Source organism: Grammomys surdaster, unplaced genomic scaffold (genome assembly GCF_004785775.1).
Source record: "Grammomys surdaster isolate TR1022 unplaced genomic scaffold, NIH_TR_1.0 62, whole genome shotgun sequence".
Taxonomy (NCBI): Eukaryota; Metazoa; Chordata; class Mammalia; order Rodentia; family Muridae; genus Grammomys; species Grammomys surdaster.
This window is the reverse complement of record NW_021604564.1, coordinates 12,379,233-12,397,352: the sequence shown is the minus strand read 5'-3', so window position 1 is coordinate 12,397,352 and position 18,120 is coordinate 12,379,233. Positions and strand designations below refer to the sequence as shown.

The 18,120-nt window shown below is 45.3% G+C and overlaps 1 protein-coding gene across 5 annotated transcripts in view; it reads left to right on the top strand.

The window, feature by feature from the left end:
* Positions 1 to 828: 828 nt before the first annotated feature.
* Positions 829 to 18,120, top strand: part of Fndc3b (fibronectin type III domain containing 3B) — a 291,713-nt gene continuing 274,421 nt past the window's right edge. For 3 of the 5 annotated variants that reach the window (XM_028763225.1, XM_028763232.1, XM_028763211.1), the window contains exon 1: positions 829 to 886. The gene's annotated coding sequence lies outside the window, so the exon portion shown is untranslated. Of the gene's footprint in view, positions 887 to 1,550; positions 1,658 to 18,120 lie in introns of those variants that run through there. The other 2 variants (XM_028763202.1, XM_028763218.1) reach the window with 2 other exon arrangements.

Below are 18,120 nucleotides of genomic sequence, written 5' to 3'. Positions count from 1 at the left end.
ATCCAGATAAACAACAGGAAACAGTCTTTAGGGCCAACAACACAGCTCAGTGTGTAAAGGCACTTGTCCCCCAAGCCTGACAACCAGAGATGGATTCCCAGATCCCATGTAAGGTAGAAAGGACTTTAAAGTTTCTTACCCACACAAAATGCATGGTATGGAATATACCTGAGGTCACACACATATTCACACATACAACAGAAATAAAGTATGCCCAAACTAAATATTAATGAAAACTAAAATGAACCAGTCTTTACTCTTATGAGTAAAGGTGCCTAACCGGAACTGAAAGGGAAAAATAGACATTTAAATTTTGGTATCATAAAATTTGCTTATGCAAAATGTTGTGGGAAGTTAAAAGAGTGACAAAAATCACTGAAAGATTCTTCTGGGAATTACAACTGTTAAGAGACATTATGTATTATAAGTGAAAAATAACACATCAGCTTTAATAATTGCTAAGAAAATACTGCATTTATAGTGATGATTCCACCATCAGAATCTCATTCAGAGTCTCCTAGTTCTCTTCAGCTCAGATTATAGAAGTTCCGCTGTGTGTAGCCTGGCCTGGTTTAGAGGAATGGGCGGCCTCGCCAAGCTATAGAGTGCTTGAGCTTGTAGCTGCGCGTGTACTGGGAGGGTTACGGCAGTGGGCGGGGCCCGAATCCCCATGTGGTCCCGACATCATTGACATGGCGGAATCCCCCATCAAACCCTCCTGGTAGTTATTTGAGCAGCGGCGGCGGCCCGAGGAGGCGGCGGAGAGCAGCGGCGCGAGAGGCGGGAGCGGCGCAGGGGGCGGCGGGGATCCTGCGGGCGACTGGCTGGGACGGCGTGGGCGACCCGGATTGCGGGTGCCCGGAGCCCCGTTTCAGCCTGAGGGGAGGTAAGGCGTGCGAGAGCGGCGGGCTGCCCGGGGACGTGCCACCCACAGTCGCTCTCGGGTCCCTGCGCTTCGGAGCCCCGGCCGGACACCGAGTCTGCCCGAGTGCGCTCCCGGCCCCAGAGCACTCGGGGATGCCCGAAGAAAACTTGGCTGCGGAGTCCGGGTCGCCCCGCGACCGCTCGGCTGCCCGAAGCTCCCGGCCGGGTAGGGGGCGGCCCCTCCAGCCCCCGCTTGCCGGGGAAGAAAGCGGAGGATGCGGGGCTCGGAGTTCCCCTCCTCCCCGGGCCATCGCTCCGAGGAATCCGCTCCCCCGCCCAGATCCCCGCGGCAGGACCGCTGCCCGAGAGGGGGAGGGCGCGCGGCCAGGCCGAGGAATCTTCGACGTGTCACTTTGGGAGGCTGTAGATTTCCATATGGTGGAGGGAGGAGGGCGTGCGTGCGCGCAGAGCTGGGAGTCGGGGCTGCCTCGGCCCCCTCGGGGGTGCCGGGCTGCGACCCGGGACCCGGGATGCTCGCGGGGAGGGTCCCTGGGCGACCGTCGCCCCTGCCCCCGCCAGGGCCTCTTGGGGACACTCCCCGCCCGCCTCTGGCCACCTCTGCGCGCCACGTCCTCCCTCCCCGTCCTGCCCCCTGGGCTCCCCCCGGGCTGGGGGCGGGAACCGGCGGCCGCGGCTGGACTCGGCGAGCCAGGCGGCTGCAGGCTCGGGCGGGGGAGCGGGGCGCGGCGGGAAGCAGAGGACGACCCGGTGCGTGTGGGCCAGCGGAGTGCGGGTCAGTCGGTCAGGCTCGAGGGGCGCCCCTGCCGGGGGTGGGGCGGCTAGGCTCCCCAGCGGGTGGAATCCGCGCCCCGAGGCGGCGGGCGGGCTGGGCGGGCCGCGGGGACCGTCTGGTTCGGATGGCAGGCAGGAACGAGCTGCCGTGGGAAGGGCCTGTCAGTCCTCGCGGAAAGTGGGGCTCGGGGCCGTGCTCGCCTAGCGTCTCCAGCGCCCGACCGCGGGAGCCTGGGGACTCTGCGATTGTCCCGGGAGACCTGGCTGGGCCGCCGGGCGGCGCCGCTGGCCGGGCGCCTTCCCGGAGTGAGCCGCTCGGGTTGGAGATTTTTCGAATCTCGGCTCCCACCCGGCGATCCCAGACGAAGGAAGCACTGGCATTTTATCCAGACGGTGCGGATTGCAGACTTCCTTAAAAGTTACAACTTTCTATTTTCTTTTCTCTCGGGCCCAGCGTTTTCTTTAAACAAAATGTAGAATTTGGCCGCGATGAGGCTGACGCTGGGGCCAAAAATGCACACGTTTATCTCCATCCCTGCTAGTCCCCCTCCCCCTCTTCCCTCCCAGGCTTAATCATATTTTGGAACTGGTGAGGGCTTTTGTTGGGTGGGCACCCTTGATTGCTTGTCTGTTTATTTTTTAATGTGCAACTAATTTGATTTGAATTTCCTCCAGTTTCCAGGCCTTACTAGGAGAAGCTAGGGGAGAGGGAATGTGCCACTTTTTTTTTTCCTTTTTTATAAATGTGGCAAGAGGTGGGGCATTGGGAAAGGGGAGGCACCCTGGAGTGGCAGAGAGTCAGTAGGAACAGACAGACCCGGAAGAAAAGGAATCCATTCTGGAATAACATTCTTTTTTAAAACAACAACAAAACAGTACAAAAGAAATTCAGATTTTGAGCAAAAATTCACTGCTCTATCCAGATTTGAGTTCGTGGCGCTTCTGCATCTCCAAGTTAGGCTGGAACCCTGGGAACTTGAGTTATGCCACACAGTGCATAGCAACTCTGACCTGGTTTTGTGACTTATGTGGGGGCTGTTGGTTCACTCCTCATTGGAGGCTGACTGTGGATGCAGTAAAGACTGGTTTCAGGAAATTTCCTGGCTCCCTAGGAGCAGCTGTTGAAGAGGGTAAAGTCCCTGGGCATGTTTCTGGCCAGGAGGGCCAACCGGAGTTGAAATACTTACTGAGACCGTGGATACATGGCAGCCTACCTAAAAGTGAGGACTCATTGATTATTGTTTATAAAAGTTGCTGTCTTAGTATTGTTCTTAAACTTCCATGTGCTTTCCAAGCATTTTATTTTGATGCTTATGAGAAAAAGCATTCTTGTGACAAGATCGTGTCCCTTTAGCATCATTAAGCTTGTCAAGATATTGTAGGGCGAGGGCTTGAGTATCTAATGACAGTATGTGCAGTTTCAGAAGGACATTTTGGTAATCTTTTAAGACCCTTTAAAAATAGCTGTGATTAGAGCATGGGGTGTTTGGAGGAGCCTGTCTTCTGGGACTTCTAAAGGAATGTGGGGCTCGGGATCTCTCCTGGTTGTTTGTTCCATTGGCATTTGTGTCCCTTCTGCCCAACTCTTAAAACTTCCATGATCCACAGGGAAGGGTCATAGGACAAAATATAGGATCACATTGACAAAAGGTTTTTGGTGTCTGGTATTTTGAGACAGGCTTGAGCTGGCCTCACTGAGCTGTCCTCCAGCCTCAGCCCCCTGGATGCTGGGTGACAGGTATGAACCACGTGCCGTCGGGATTGTACTAATAGTATATTCCTTCTTAGATGCACATCATCTCTGCCTCTTACACATTATCGGATTAAAATGTGACTATTTCAGTTTCAGTTGTAGTAAATGGACATTTAATAAACAAGGCCGTCTGAGGTCACAGAAGTCAAGGTACCCGTGATTCAGAATATGTCCGGTAGTTTCTCCAGGGATAGAAATGGTTCTGTCTGGAATGTCATACTGCAGCCAGGAGGCACATGTAATCCACTGTTAGAAACATGGCTCTGTGACTCAAGAACTGTTGTTTGAATTTTATTTTTTTCCAAATTATTTTAAACTTAAATTCGAAACATAGAACTTTCAGACTCCCAAGTCTATCTATTGACCTTCAACTGAGCCGTATTGCTTTTTGCTTTTTGCTTTTTGAATCACTAAATTAAGTGTTCTTTCTTTACAACCAGAAGAAGATCTCTCTCTCTCTCTCTCTCTCTCTCTCTCTCTCTCTCTCTCTACATATACACATACACATATACATATTTGGGATTGAACCAATGGCCTTGTGTATGCTGGAGGCAAATATTCTACTACAGTGCTAGAGCCTCTGCTCAGCTCTTGAATTCATATTCTAAATGGAATTTGAAGTCTGGGGTAGGTGTGCCTCAGTCTGCTTTTCCAAACAGAGTGGAAAGTTAGCTACTTACATCTTAAGGTGCGCATTTGTCGTAGTCAGCACTGATGGGCAGACCTGTAGCTTAGCAGTCTCGTTGGAATCGTTGTATGTAGGACTTGCTGGTAAAGGAGCTAATGTGTACAGGCATTTCAGTGTAATGAAGTAGCATAGCCAGGCATGGTGGCTCACTTCTGTAATTCTGGCATTCAAGAGGCAGAGGCAGGAAGATTAGGAGATGCTAGCCTGGCTTACATAGTAAATTCCAGGTCAGTTTGTCTATAGAGACTCTGTCTCTCCCCCGAAAGAGTGTAAATATTAGGAAGCAAGATGAAAGTGGTTCACAGAGTTGGAAGGAACAGAGCCACACCCCTCGTATCCACATCATCGGCTCCTCTAGCTCCTCTAGAACTGATTTTAAAGTGACTTCTGAGGCTGTCTTTATGGAGTTACAGCAATCCACAGTAAGAAGACAGCCACACAAACATAATTCCACCTCTAACAACAAAAAATAACAGGAAGCAACAATCACTGTTCCTTAATATCTCTTAACATCAATGGACTCAATTCCCCAATAAAAAGACATAGGCTAACAGACTGGATACATGAACAGGACCCAGTATTTTGCTGCATAGGGTATAGTAGCCTGCACTAGCATTTGTGTTCTCTTAGGGTCTGCATCTCCTCTGCCCAGGATCTTCTGGCTTTTGGAATCTCTGTTGAGAAGTCTGGTGTAATTCTGATAGGTCTGCCTTTATGTTACTTGACCTCTGAAGAATTTAAGTAGCCTTGCTGTCAAAATATAAAATTAAATTATCAATTGAGATATAGTGGTGCACGCCTTTAGTCCCAGCACTCAGGAGGCAGAGGCAAGTGGATCTCTGTAAGTTTGAGGCAAGCCTGGTCTACATAGGGAACTCCAGCCAAGAGCTGGACATAATATATTTGTGCTGTATAGTGAGACATAGCGCCTCCCACCCAATCAATTATCAAATGTTAGATTTATTCACCAATTGTACTAGACTAAACCAGCAGAAATGACCCTTTGCAATGAGCACTTACGAAATTTTTTTTGATAAGTGGATTTAATTAACATCTGCTACATTTTTTTTGGAGTTTCATTTGGTAAAAGAAATTCCAAAAGCTTCCCAATCTCCTATGAGACAGTGAAAATCCAAGAGCATTCATCTGACTAGATCCTATCTGCAGATATCCCCAAAACCTTTGGTTTTTGTTTTGAGGGTAAGGGAGGGTGGCGGAGATGGGAATGAGCATCCTTAATGCCTCACCGCAGCAGGAAGTTCACCTTAATGTGTTTCGTTTGTAAAAATTATTTTCCCCATGAAATATAAAGAAAAGAAATATATCTTAATTTCAGGAGTAGAGTGCTTTATTTGTGAATGTATGTGCACACATATGTATCTGGTGTGGAGGCCAGAGTTCTCTCTGTCACCGTCTGCCTTATTCTTTTGAGACAGGGACCCTCCCTGAACCCAGAGCTGGCTTGGCAGCCACAAGCCCAACAGTCCTCCTGTCCCACCTCCCATTGTGCTGTGGTTACAGGAGCCTGTGGCTGCAGCAGGCTTTTAAAGTGGGTCTGGGGATTTGAACTCAAGTCCTTATGCTTGCATGGAAGGAAGCACTCGTACTCACTGAGCCTTCTCTCTAGTTCCTCTTTTGTATCTGTTTAATCACTTGGGCTCGTTTCTCAAACAGTTCAGGAACAGAAAAATGAGAAATAATGTCTTTTTATTAGGATTTAAAAGGAAATTTATTTTTAATTATGTGTATAACTGTGTGAGCCAGTCCATGTGGGTGCAGGTCCTCTTGGAGGCCAGAGTGTAAGGTTTCCTGCAGCTGGAGTTACAGGTTGTGAGCTGTCTCAGGTTAGTGCTGGGAACTGAACTCTGTCCTTCCGTAGGGGCACCGCAAGCTCTTAGCTCCTGAGACAGCTTTCCAGCCCACACTTTATTAGGATTTTTAAGAAGCAACTTCTGTGTTCAGTATAAAGATACCTGAATATGTGTGTATCCTTCAGGGTTACGGGGATAATAATCGCGGGTCATAATTGTGATCCCAGAACACAGTAGAATCCCAAAGACTTATGGCAATGAATCCGTTTTAAATTGCAGTATTATTTTAGTGTGAATATAGATCACATTGCCTCCAGCTATTGGAAAGTTATAAACTCAACCACAGGCAAGGCATTGGTTAAAGAGAACATTCAGCCGTTTAAATGTCTTGTTCGTACCCATTCCTGGCCGTGGGGAGCATTTCACTATTTTCACAGAATCAGGATAAAGAACTGTGTTATAAATAGAATTATAGTGTCCTAGGGAGTGTGCCAAATATGGAAACAAGATTTAACCATGATATATGTGTGGTTCAGTTTGTTAGGACATCAAGATACACATGAGAGACTTGCTGTAACCTTAAAGCTGTTGAGTGACAGGCAGAGATTGAGGGCTAAATCTTAGCATGAGTGTGGTGTCAGCAAACACAGTTTGTCAAGGGATCATCTTCCTTTGCACCTATGTGTCTCTGACAAACTTTAAAACCTCTCTTAACTTTTAAACCTTTCTCTTTCCCCATCTTAGTATAAGGGAAAACAATTCATGTGTATCTTTTAAGGCACTTATCATACATGTTAGTCTGTGTCTTTAAAAAGATTTGACAAAGCTTTACATTAATTCAGTAGTTCCTTATTATGACAGAGTTTCAATTGGAGCTGGCTCTGTGCAGTTTGCATGTTTTAGAGACCATAGATTTCTGCTGAGACAGTTTGAAACGCATTTACTTTCCTTTTTGTGGTCAGTTAATAAAACTTTAAGCTTTGATGTTTCCTATTTACTCCTCATCACCAGTGGAATAGGTCCTTCCTCTAAGTCAACCTCTCTTTGCTGTTTGGCAAGGTGGGTTTTGACTGGACCAGCACTGTTGAATGCATGGGCAGGTCAGTGTGGCTTTCTCAGTTCAGGGTCATTGTTGAGATGAAGCAGGAAGTGCAGTTTCTGAGAGGAGATTTCAAGATGGAATGACAGGCAAGGCTTTAGTCCTTGTGTTATCTGAGCCTTTTATTTGAACTTTCAACACTTGCAGCTGGGAATAGAGTCTTGTTTTCAGGGCCAACCAATCTCTGTAGCCTCCCTGCTTTTCACGTTGGAGACACAATTGCTATTCTTCAGGTTGATGTCAGCTGGAGAGTGTTTCCCGGTAGAACTATTTCCAGGTAGACCTTAGTCCCTCGCTGTTGGGAATGCATGTGGGTGGTGGAGGAGCAGATTTGTTCTTCAGTTTACGTGACGGTATTTGAATTAGTAAAGTACCCATAAACAGAGGCTTCATGTTAGCCTTGAAGTGGATGCTGTGCTGCGTCTTGGAGGGGTGGAACATGCTTGGACCCTGGTGGCTGGACAGGGACACTCTGTCAGACTGAGCACGGGAAGGTGGCTTGGGATTACCTGACCCATTTGCAAGGTCCAGCCGAGAAGAACCCAGTCTGAAGTCCTGGCTCACCTAGGTGACAGCTCTTTGTAGTAGATTTAATAACAAGGAGACCAGAGGTATGTGGGACAGGAGCTGCAGAATAGGAGAGTGAGGAGGTTTAAAACTACACTTGTCATCTTGTGAGGTTCCATGGATAGCCAGCCTTCTGCCAGTGAGGATGTTTCCTCCCATGAACATGGATCAATCTTTGAATTTCTTTTCCCTGTGCTGGTTTGAGATGTGCTGGTTCTGGATTCATAACTTCTAATATTCTTGGCAATACCGTCAAGTCCAGCACAGCTCCTAATTGGAGCTCCTGTTAGATCTCATGACTGTAGTAGTGTGTGTGAGAGTGTATGTGTGTGGTGTTGTGAGATGATGTTGAGCTAAAGGGAAAGAGAGTTGAGGTTTGGTATCCGTATTTAAAGTGTCTTGTGTTAAATGACTGTATTTGAGCTGAGACTAATTTTATTTTATACCCTTATTGATGCAGAAGGCATTGACATGTAGACTAGGTTCTTTGTTAATGGAATATTCTACTTTCTTTTTTTTTTTCTTTTGATAAAGGCAAAGCATTTTTCTTCTCACATGCAGAACTACCTGGCTCATCTTTTCAGAAAGACTTCCTCCAACCCCTGGAGCAGGTCATTCCAGTTCTTCTTTCCCTTTCAAAATTTGACAAATAGTAAAACTGGAGTACCTCCGGCCTACTAAGTGTCGGGACTTGCAGGATGACAGTTAGTACCTGAGTGTAGCTCTCCAGCATCCACGTGAAAGACTGCGTGGAGCAGGCTGTGTCTGTAAACTCCAGTGCTGGAGCTGCAGAGAGGAAGAGCCTAGTGGCTCACTGGTCATCCAAGTAAGCTGAGTTCACAAGCACCAGGTTCACTGGGAGACCCAGTGGAGAGTGATTGAGGAAGACACCCAGTGTCGACTTGCCTCCTCTCCACTCCCTCCCCCCAAAACCCTCCAGAAACCAAATGATTTAATTTATCTGTTAGGGGCTTGGATTTTCCATGTCTGGGAAAGAGACCCTTGTTAGAAGTACCTTCATTGTACTTTGTCTAGGTGTAGGTAATTAGAATTTTTTAACTATCCAGGCAAAGCTAGAATGACACTTGATCACTTATTCCTAATGTAAATAAAGGTTTTAGGGTCATCAAAATGGCGGCTCTTCAGGTAAAGGCATTTACAGTCAAGCCTGATGTCTTGAATTTGAACCCCAGGGCCTGCATAGTGGTGGGTAAAAAACTGACTCTTGTTACTTTATTCTCTGGCCTGTAAACCTGTCATGACACATGCAGGCCCTCCTCGATCCAAATAAATAATGTTAAAAAAGTTTTAACATTAAATATCAAAATATCAAAAGTTTAAATACATCACCAGAGAAATATTTATCTAATTAAGAGAACAAGCCATGATGGGAAAACTAGTGCCCTTCAAAACATCAAGAGATCACAGCCAGGGCTGATCATGGTTCACTGTTGGGAACCTGTGGAGAGGCAGGGGACTCTAGAAAGTTGGTGTTCACTGTGGATGTCACAAAATAGGTGTTTTCTTCCTGGTGCTCCCGTATGAAGTTGAACCAGCACCCTGGCAACAGTTGTAGCTGTGTTTGCATTCAGTGTGAACCAGAGCAGCAAGCACAGCGTCTTCCTTGTCCACCCCCAAGTGGAACACAACTCTGCCAACTTGTTTGTTTTGGAGTTCTGGTGACAAATATTTGTTTTGCCCTTGCTAACGTCTCTTCATCTGTAAGTACTTGGGAGCACATTGGTAAGTCGAAGAATTGAAGCCTTAAAAAAAGTATGTGTGCTCCAACTTGTGGAGTTGGTTCTTGTGTCTTTATGTGGGTTCTAGGGACTAAACTTCGGTCACAAGGCTTGAGTGGCAAGCATCTTTCCAGGCCTGAGCCATCTCATTGGCCCCTAAAGGCTTTAAGGATGTTAGCTTTTGTTTTTCTTTTGAGACAGCGTCTCATTTAGCCCAGGCTGACCTCTAGACTTCCATCACTACCTGCTGAGGATGCCTTGAATGTCTGTTCCTCATGCTTGGACCTCCCAAGTGCTGAGATTGAGGGTTGGGAGTGAGTGTTGGAGTTATAGGTGTGTGCCAGTCTTGTTTGCTAAGCAGACATCCTTAGCAGGCATTCCACCTCCCCCTTCCCCCAGCTGGATCTCTAGCCTCCTCGCTGTTGCTTTTAGCTGTCCATTTGCTCCTACCTCTGCCTTTGGGTAGAGTTGTAGGAATTCATGAATTAAATATTTAGATAGCTTAGATGTGTATTCCTTTCCTATTTCTACTAAAGAAAGACATTCTTGGTGACTAGAGGAATTTACCAGAAATAATCAAGTATCTTTAAATACATCTGTGATGACTAATCTTGGTTGTCAACTTGACACACCTGGGAAGAGAAACGTCAGTTGAAGAATTGCCTCTATCGAATGGCTTATGGGCCTGTCTGTGAGGCATTTTCTTGATTGACAATTATGAAGTTGGGTCAGAAGGCAGGTCCAGCCCACTGTAGGTAGTACCATTCCCTAGGTTGGTTGGTGGTCCTGGATTTATAAGAAAGGTATCTGAACATAAACCTAAACCTGGAAGCTCTCCAGTCAGCAGCGGCCCTCCATGCTTCAATTCTTGTCTCTATGCTCCTACCTTGGCTTCTTCCATGATAGAGTGTAACGTACAAGCTAAACAACCACTACCCCCATGGTTGGTTTTAGTCAGTTTTTTCTCATAGTAACTAAAAACAAGCTAGACTGACATCTCAGTATATTTTACACCCGTCACTCAAGCCTAAAGTTTTTTGTTTGTTTGTTTGTTTTGAACATGACTACTCTAGGACTAGATTTGTCAACTTAGAAAATATTTATTTTCTGGGAATGATAGCACATGCCTTTAGCCCCAGCACTTGGGAGGCAGAGACAGGTGGATCTCTGAGTTAGAGGCTAGCCTGGTCTACAGAGTGAGTTCCAAGACAGTCGGGGCTACACTAAAAAGTCTTGTCTCAGAAAACAAAACCAATTCATATATTTACTGTGGATTTACCCCACTGAGTTTATTATTGCTGTCTACATGCACATGGCTGTGACGGCATGCCCTGGACACGAACTTCCTAGGGCCATACTACCATGGCAACCCGATGCTCCTAGTAGCCACCAGCCACCAGTAGCTTTTCCATTAGAGACGTAGCCTCCTGAGATTTCCAGCTCTTTACAGGAGAGTAAAATCTTTAATATAGTCTTAGGATCTGTGCTCCATTTTCTCCCGTTTTAAGAGGTTTTCTAGGAAGTTCCTGGGGAGGCATGTAAGGTACAGCACTCGCCTCGTGTACGAGGCCCTTCGTTAGATTTCATGCACAGCACTTAATAGTAGGCAGCAATTAAAGCCAACTGTTATTCTTTGTTGTTTAAATCAATTGAGGAAAACAATGAAAGTGATAAACATTGCTGTCTCTGGTTTTTCTATTGTACGTTTTCTTATCTCAGAAAAAGTAATTTCTGTGTTAGAGTAACAGTCTGGATTACTGACTCAGAGAATACTTATGAATACATTGGATTAGAACACTTATTTGTTGCTCTTGAACATGTAAAAGGGTATATTTTCTGTGGAAAACTTTTTTGTGGTTCATAAAAATATTCCACCAGAAGTATCCTATTGCCAGCAACTTCATTCTGAGGTTTTGATCCAGAAGAAAGAGGTGCCTCAGCTATGTCTTGGAACCCTATGAAGGTGCATGCTGAAAGATGACCAAATGGTGAACTTGTTATTCTACTTCATGATGATTTTAAGAAGTATGAGAAAAATGAAATATGTAATCTGGTATGACAAAGTCTTCTGTTATCTACATAGCCCAGGCTGGACTCTAGTTGCCATGTAGCTCAGGATGACCCTGACCTTCTGATCCTCCTGTTTTCACCTCCTTAGTGCTTAGATTAAAGGCTTCATGGGCAACATACACATTGTTCTGTGCTGCGGGCCTCTAACGCAGGGCTTCCGGCTTGCCAGGCAAGCTCTACCCACTGAACATCCCCAGGTTCCCTCTACATTTTAACTGGGTTCAAGTGAAGAGGAGGCAGTAAGCAAGTGGCAGAGAGTGACAAAGGCCTGCAGAACTTGCATGAATCAGGTAGCCTGTTGGTATTTGTGGCCCTGTAAGAGCACAGGTACCTTTTCCTGCCATGCATGGTGAGCCACAGAGAACTCAGGTCTAGATGTACAGTTGCATTCTTGAAGCTTTGGCACTCGTTTGCTTTTAAAAAGCACATTGGTTTTTCCATCAAGTCACTCAGTAGTCGTGCTGGAGATTGTCACTTAAGAGATTGGATAAGAAACCTGAGCATCATGTGTAAATTACACACTCATGACACTGAAACACACGTCAAATTGCCATGGAAAGACTTACGTTCTCATACAAACACTGTCAGGAAAGGCAGTTACTTACTACTAATTACTGTTGCACAAGGCATTGTCCATTTGTTTCTGAGTCTTAGGAAATGGTGAACTCACAGGGTGTGGCAACAGTGTGCAAGCGTGGTCTCTAAGTGGGTATAGTTTCTCTTGACTATAACCATATATTGCATACTCTATATAGTATATAAATACTACCGTATATGTAAGTGGCTTGACGAAACGCCACCACGTAAGTGTTTATGCCATGGCTGGTCATTTTTGTGACCTTTTTTTCCCAAGAAGAAAGAAAGCTATAATTCCCAAGCAGTAGGAAAAGATGCTAGAGCCACAGTCTTATATTGAGGAGGAGAATGAAGAACACAGTCACACTGTGCTTAAGAGTTACTAAGGGGAAAATGTCCTGTTCTTTGCCAATGATCAGTGTGTTCCAGTGCTATCATGTTAGATACGTTATCGTTTTCTCAAATTTGAACATCTAGAACTTTCCACAACATGTCCTCTTCAGGATTGTTGATTGTTGGACTTCTGAGTCTTGGGAAACTGAGATTGTCTTATTGTCTCTCTGAACTCTAGGGGTGACTGCTGATCTAAACTGAGTTTTCCCTTCACTTCCCTCCTCCCCTCCCTTCTTTTCTTGGTGGTGCTGAGATGGTACCCAGGGCCAATGTTCTGTGTGCAAGTACTTACCCCGGCCAGAGTCCAGGGTCTGCATGTTGACCCCTGCATTCCCAGGTTGAGTTGGGATTCTTCTTCTGAAGAATCTTGCTAATTATAGACATTTTGAGTTCCTATTGTTGTGTTGAGGGTTTTTTTTTCCACTCAGGGAAATAAACACTTAATCAAATTAAAGACATGGTTACCTTTTGTGTAAACCTAGGTGTTTATCTATTACTATTTTAGAAAAATCAAAGTTCTCCTGAAGTTTTGTTGACTTTCCCCCAACTCAGTTTGCTGATTTAGAAAAGTTTCTGTGTGCTAAAAATGTGGACATTGATTATATAGGTTTTGCTTGTTACCGGACCCAAGTCAGAAATTATAAACACACACACACACACACACATTTATACATATATATACATATCACATTATATATATATATACATATATATGTATATAGTATACACACATATACATATTACATAATATATGTGTGTGCTGTTATTATATGTATTTTAAATCAAGGTTTGTCATATGGCCCAGGATGGCTTAGAACTTACTTTATAGCCTAGGATAATTTCAGACTCTTGATGCTTCTGCCTCAGCCTCTGGCTTCTGAGGTGTTGGGATAACAGGCATGTAATCTCACTACAGCAACCATGCTTGGTTCCACATTTATTATTTTGCTTGTTTCTCTGTGCTTGGAACAGTGTGTGTTTATATTCCCAGGTAGCTGAATATTAAGGCCAAGCAAAACTGAATGCCTCTCATGTGCTTAACTTGTCTATTGCCTGGAAACCTAAAAGTTATATTTTTGGTATAATAAAATAATAATATTCTGGAGCTCCCCCAAGAAGACATGTTTTTCCTGGGTTGTTTTCTGTAATACCAACTTAAGTTTAGGAAGGGAGAATGGAGAGGGCAGAAGTAGGCCTCCCAGAAAACCACATGTAAGACACTGGTGCACGGGGAGGACAGAGGCAGTTGCTTGAAGAGATGCTGGTGAAGCGGCACAGCGTGCAGACGTGTCACATGCTACCCCAGAGAGACTCTCCACTCTCAGGAAGATCACCTCTGTGTCTTTGAGTTAAGCTGTTTTGTGGAGTAAGATGCTGCACCCCTAATTTGCACCTGGAAAAGCAAACATATTCCAATTACTGACCTGTCTTTGTTTTCACAGTGGACTGTGTGGTGAAGTTGGTTGTACCAAAGCAGCCAGAGGTCTGGGACATACAGGACTCCTTATTGCTGGAGAGAGGCTCCTGCAGTTAATTAAAGGTGACCTCAAGATTTGGAGGAGCCTGGAGCCTGGACCTTCCTGGACAGCCAAGGCTAAACCTGGCAAGCTGGCAGCCCTAAATGCTTCCTTTGTTAAAAGTCTCTTAGCTCTCTACTATGTCTTTAGAAAGTGAGTTCATGGGAGGTGAGTTAAGGACAAGAGTCTGAAGTGAGGCCTTGCTGGTTTCTGCCCTTGTAAAGTTTGTGTGGACAAAGGGCCTGTGAGGATGCTTGTAAGGATTGCCACCCAAGGATATTTTCATGCTCTTTCACAGGGACCTGATCACGGTGCAGAAGGACATAGGCGCTGTCCCTGTGTGGGTGACAATGGTTCAGATTCCTTTCCTGTTTGGCTGTGTATGCTGACATAGGCAGCACCCCGCAGAAGTGGTCCCTAAAGCTCTGATGCCTTTGAGTCCCCTCATCAGAGGGCCCTCATCTTAGCTGCCAGGCCAGGCTGGTTGGTGGTACATCCTTCATGACAACAGGAAGAAGTGATGTGTAAGAAAGTTTAATTTGTATCAAGTTATTTTCCACACAAGATATAAAGAAAGGAAATATATCTTAACTCGAGGGGTAGAGTGTTTCATTTGTGAATGTATATGCACACATATGTATCTGGTGTGGAGGCCAGAGTTCTCTCTGTCACCGTCTGCCTTATTCTCTTGAGACAGGGACCCTCCCTGAACCCAGAGCTGGCTTGGCAGCCACAAGCCCAACAGCCCTCCTGTCCCACCTCCCATTGTGCTGTGGTTACAGGAGCCTGTGGCTGCAGCAGGCTTTTAAAGTGGGTCTGGGGATTTGGACTCAAGTCCTTATGCTTGCATGGAAGGAAGCACTCGTACCCACTGAGCCTTCTCTCCAGTTCCTCTCTTGTATCTGTTTAATCACTTGGGCTCGTTTCTCAAACACTTCACCACTATCATCTACAAGTGAAGATTTAGTTAATTAATTTTGAGTAAGAGATACCAGAATTTGCTTGCGTATCTGCCCCAGCCCCACACACCTTGTTTCGCACTAAGTCTGGCTATATAGTCCTGCAACTCACTTTACAGAGCACACTGGCTTCAAGTTTACCATGATCCTCTTGACTCTTCAGTGCTGAAATTGCACACCATAGAACTCTGCTCTGTACATTCATATTTGAGGAAATTATTATGAAATTCCAGTCTTTTAGGAAGTAAGTTCATTCTTAGAAATCTTTTTTTTTTTAAAGAGGAGGTCTGTGATAATCGTGGAAGAAATAGATTAATAAGTTTGTAAGCTTATGTTTTACTTCAGGCTATATTTAGCAGTATGTAAAATTGCCATAGCATTTCATTGTTATTGAAGAGACAGTTATTTACAGGCTTATTTGGTTTCTGGACATAATTTTAACCTGCTTTGTTACCTATCTTCCATCCTTAGATATTAGCTGTACCTGTGGAATCTGAGAGATCTTAGAATGTAACTTTTTTAGCCTTTTTCATTTGCTTTTTAGATTTGAGGTCAACATGGAAACGGTGCTTTCTATTTATGTATCAACTTCTGATTCTTTTAAAATTAGTCCATGCTTCTCAAAAGCTTATTGAAGGGCTAGAGATGGCTCAGCACTTAAGAGCACTGGCTGCTCTTCCAGAGGACCCAGGTTCAATTCCCAGCATCCACATGGCACAACTGTCTGCAGCTTCCTGCTCCAGACCTCATACTCTCACCCATGCAGGCAAAACAGCAACGTGAATGAAATAAAAATAAATCAAGTTTTAAAAGCTTATTTAAATCCACCAGGACATAGCACTTGGTTAGGAAAGAATAGAGGACTCCAGTCAGTGTCTCTGGCTTCTCTCTTTTGACTGTAGATTTTGGGTCCCCTGTGTTTGCTATTCATTTCCTTGTTTGGCAAGTTTGTCTTTGCTAATTTGAGGAGCCTGAGATAGTGGGCATGGACCATCGTGTAGGCGGGCACTTGAGGAAGGATATGGCACTAGCCAAGGTGAGTGAGTTTGTTCCAGTGTACTTCATGTGGGACGACGACATTTTCCTGTTCACTGAGTCATGGGTGACAGTTCTGTTCTGCTCTCAGCTGCTTGGAAGATGAACCAAGAACTCCTCCTCTCTTTTCCTAAAACAAAACAAAGAAACCGATGGAGGTATTTATATGCCTTCAGTACTTTGCATTTCTAGTCTTCTATAACATTTTCCGAGAAATCGTGGTCAACAAATACATTTTTTCATGAAGAAAAATATAGAATGATGTTCTAGAAAGTTAAACTGTAGGACATGTTGGATTGAAATGAAACGTCTTTTTAGGGAAACCATTTCTTTGGCATTCTTGAGCCCTGGTGCATAAATAATAGATGATTATCACATAGTTTTCATACTTGGGGGCCATGGGAAATTACTCACTTAGCTTGGAATTCATGCTTTGGTAAGAAGAGAAACCCTAACTTCAGTGATCTGTAGTTGCTGGCTGAGCCAGAGTGCCCTGGAGGGTTTGGGCTCGAGGTCCTGTTTTGTCCAGTCTGTGTCTAGTCTGTCAGGAGGACTGCTTAGGGCTGTCACCTGCTCAGAAGGTGATGGCTGCCATCCTGTTATTTTGTTGTTTTAGTCTGGGCCTTCAGAGGCTGTGAGGAGCCTGTCACAGTGGGATGGTAGTTACTTAAACAGTTCAGTTGTTTTAAGAGACTGTGCGTCAGCCTTCCTCTGTGTTCACGTGACTGTGCTCTTTCATTGCCACTCCTGAGCTGTTTGTGTTAGCGAGGTAGTAGGGGTCAGAGTGAGGCAAAGCACACTGGAGGCACCGCTGGCAGGGGTGGGATGGGTGGGGAAGGCATCTCTGAAGGGCAAGCGGTACTCAGTGCCTTTATTCCTTCTACCATCTTGCTTTCTCCCTGCTTCTGTGAAGAGAGCTTGTTCCTTTTTAAGTATCTCTATGTGACTCATCTGCCGTCGAGTCTTCTCTGTCTAGGATCAGAGTAAGTTTAAGGCAGAATCCCTCTCTTCCACCTTTTCTCTTTTTTTGTGGACGTCTTTCATTTTAATGTTAGATCCAACCTTGACCTGAGTGGGTTGAAACCATGGGGACCCCAGAACTGTCCTTCCCCCTTCTCTCTCTTTCTCCCTCCTCTTTCCCTCTCTCCCTCCCTCTCCCCACGCCGTCAGAACACATTGACAAGGTACAGTGAGGACCAAGAAGTAACTAGGCCACTGGTTTTTCTTCTTCGTGTATGGATGGCCTTTTTATTAAAGTGACCTAAAGGGCCTGCAAGATGGCTCAGCAGGTTAGAGATACTTTAGGTGCATGCCTGGCCACCTAAGTTTATCCCCAGAACCCATCTAAGTGTATAAGAGAACTGAATCTACCAGGTTGTCATCTGACCATCACACATGGCAATGATGATGATGAAGATGAAGAAAATAGTAAAGGACACAGAATCTGACTAGGGCAGCTTCAGGCAGCGGACATGCCTTACCCTCACTGACCTCTCGTAAATGAGAAACTTCGCATCACAAACGTAAAAGATGAGAACCGCACTCAGCTCCGGCCAGCTGTTTACTGGCAGGTTCTTCTGTAGACATAAACACAGTTGACTGGAAGGGTGATTGGGGCTGGAGCCTGTCTTGCTTCTCTAGTGTGAGTGAGCTCGGGTTAGGCCTTCATGCTGGGGAAAAAATAACATTCCCCTTTCCTTTTTAAAGCTGGGCAGTCATTCAGGCCCTCTGATGGAAAGGGAAGGTCAGTTCCTCCCGAGCCCCGCCTTCGCGCAAGCCTGGGGCCGTGGTAATAATGGCAATCCCATTATTTTCTTACAGTAGGCAGGAAGTGCTGTCTACACCCATTAGATCTGTTTGAGTGGCCCCTGGCTGGAAAGAAAGAAAATTTAATTTTCTGACTTGCAAGGAGGAAAGAACAAAAAAAACCTCAACAGTTTACTATAGAGACTCACTGTTAGAGTAAGAAGAGTCATTTTAAAAACTTGAAAGCTTTTCCTTTTAATTATTGGAACATTTGGCCCTTTCCCATATGGAAATCATGAACAGGTTTCTGTGCAAACTAGGTGTGTAGACATTGTTTCCTATTATATGTCAGAAATGACCCTATTCTGGCCTGCCTGTCCTCCCTCCCTCCCCCTCCTCTCCCCTTCTCTCCCTCCCCACCTCCTTCCCTCCTTCTCTCCCTCCCCACCTCCTTCCCTCCTTCTCTCCCTCCCCACCTCCTTCCCTCCTTCTCTCCCTCCCCACCTCCTTC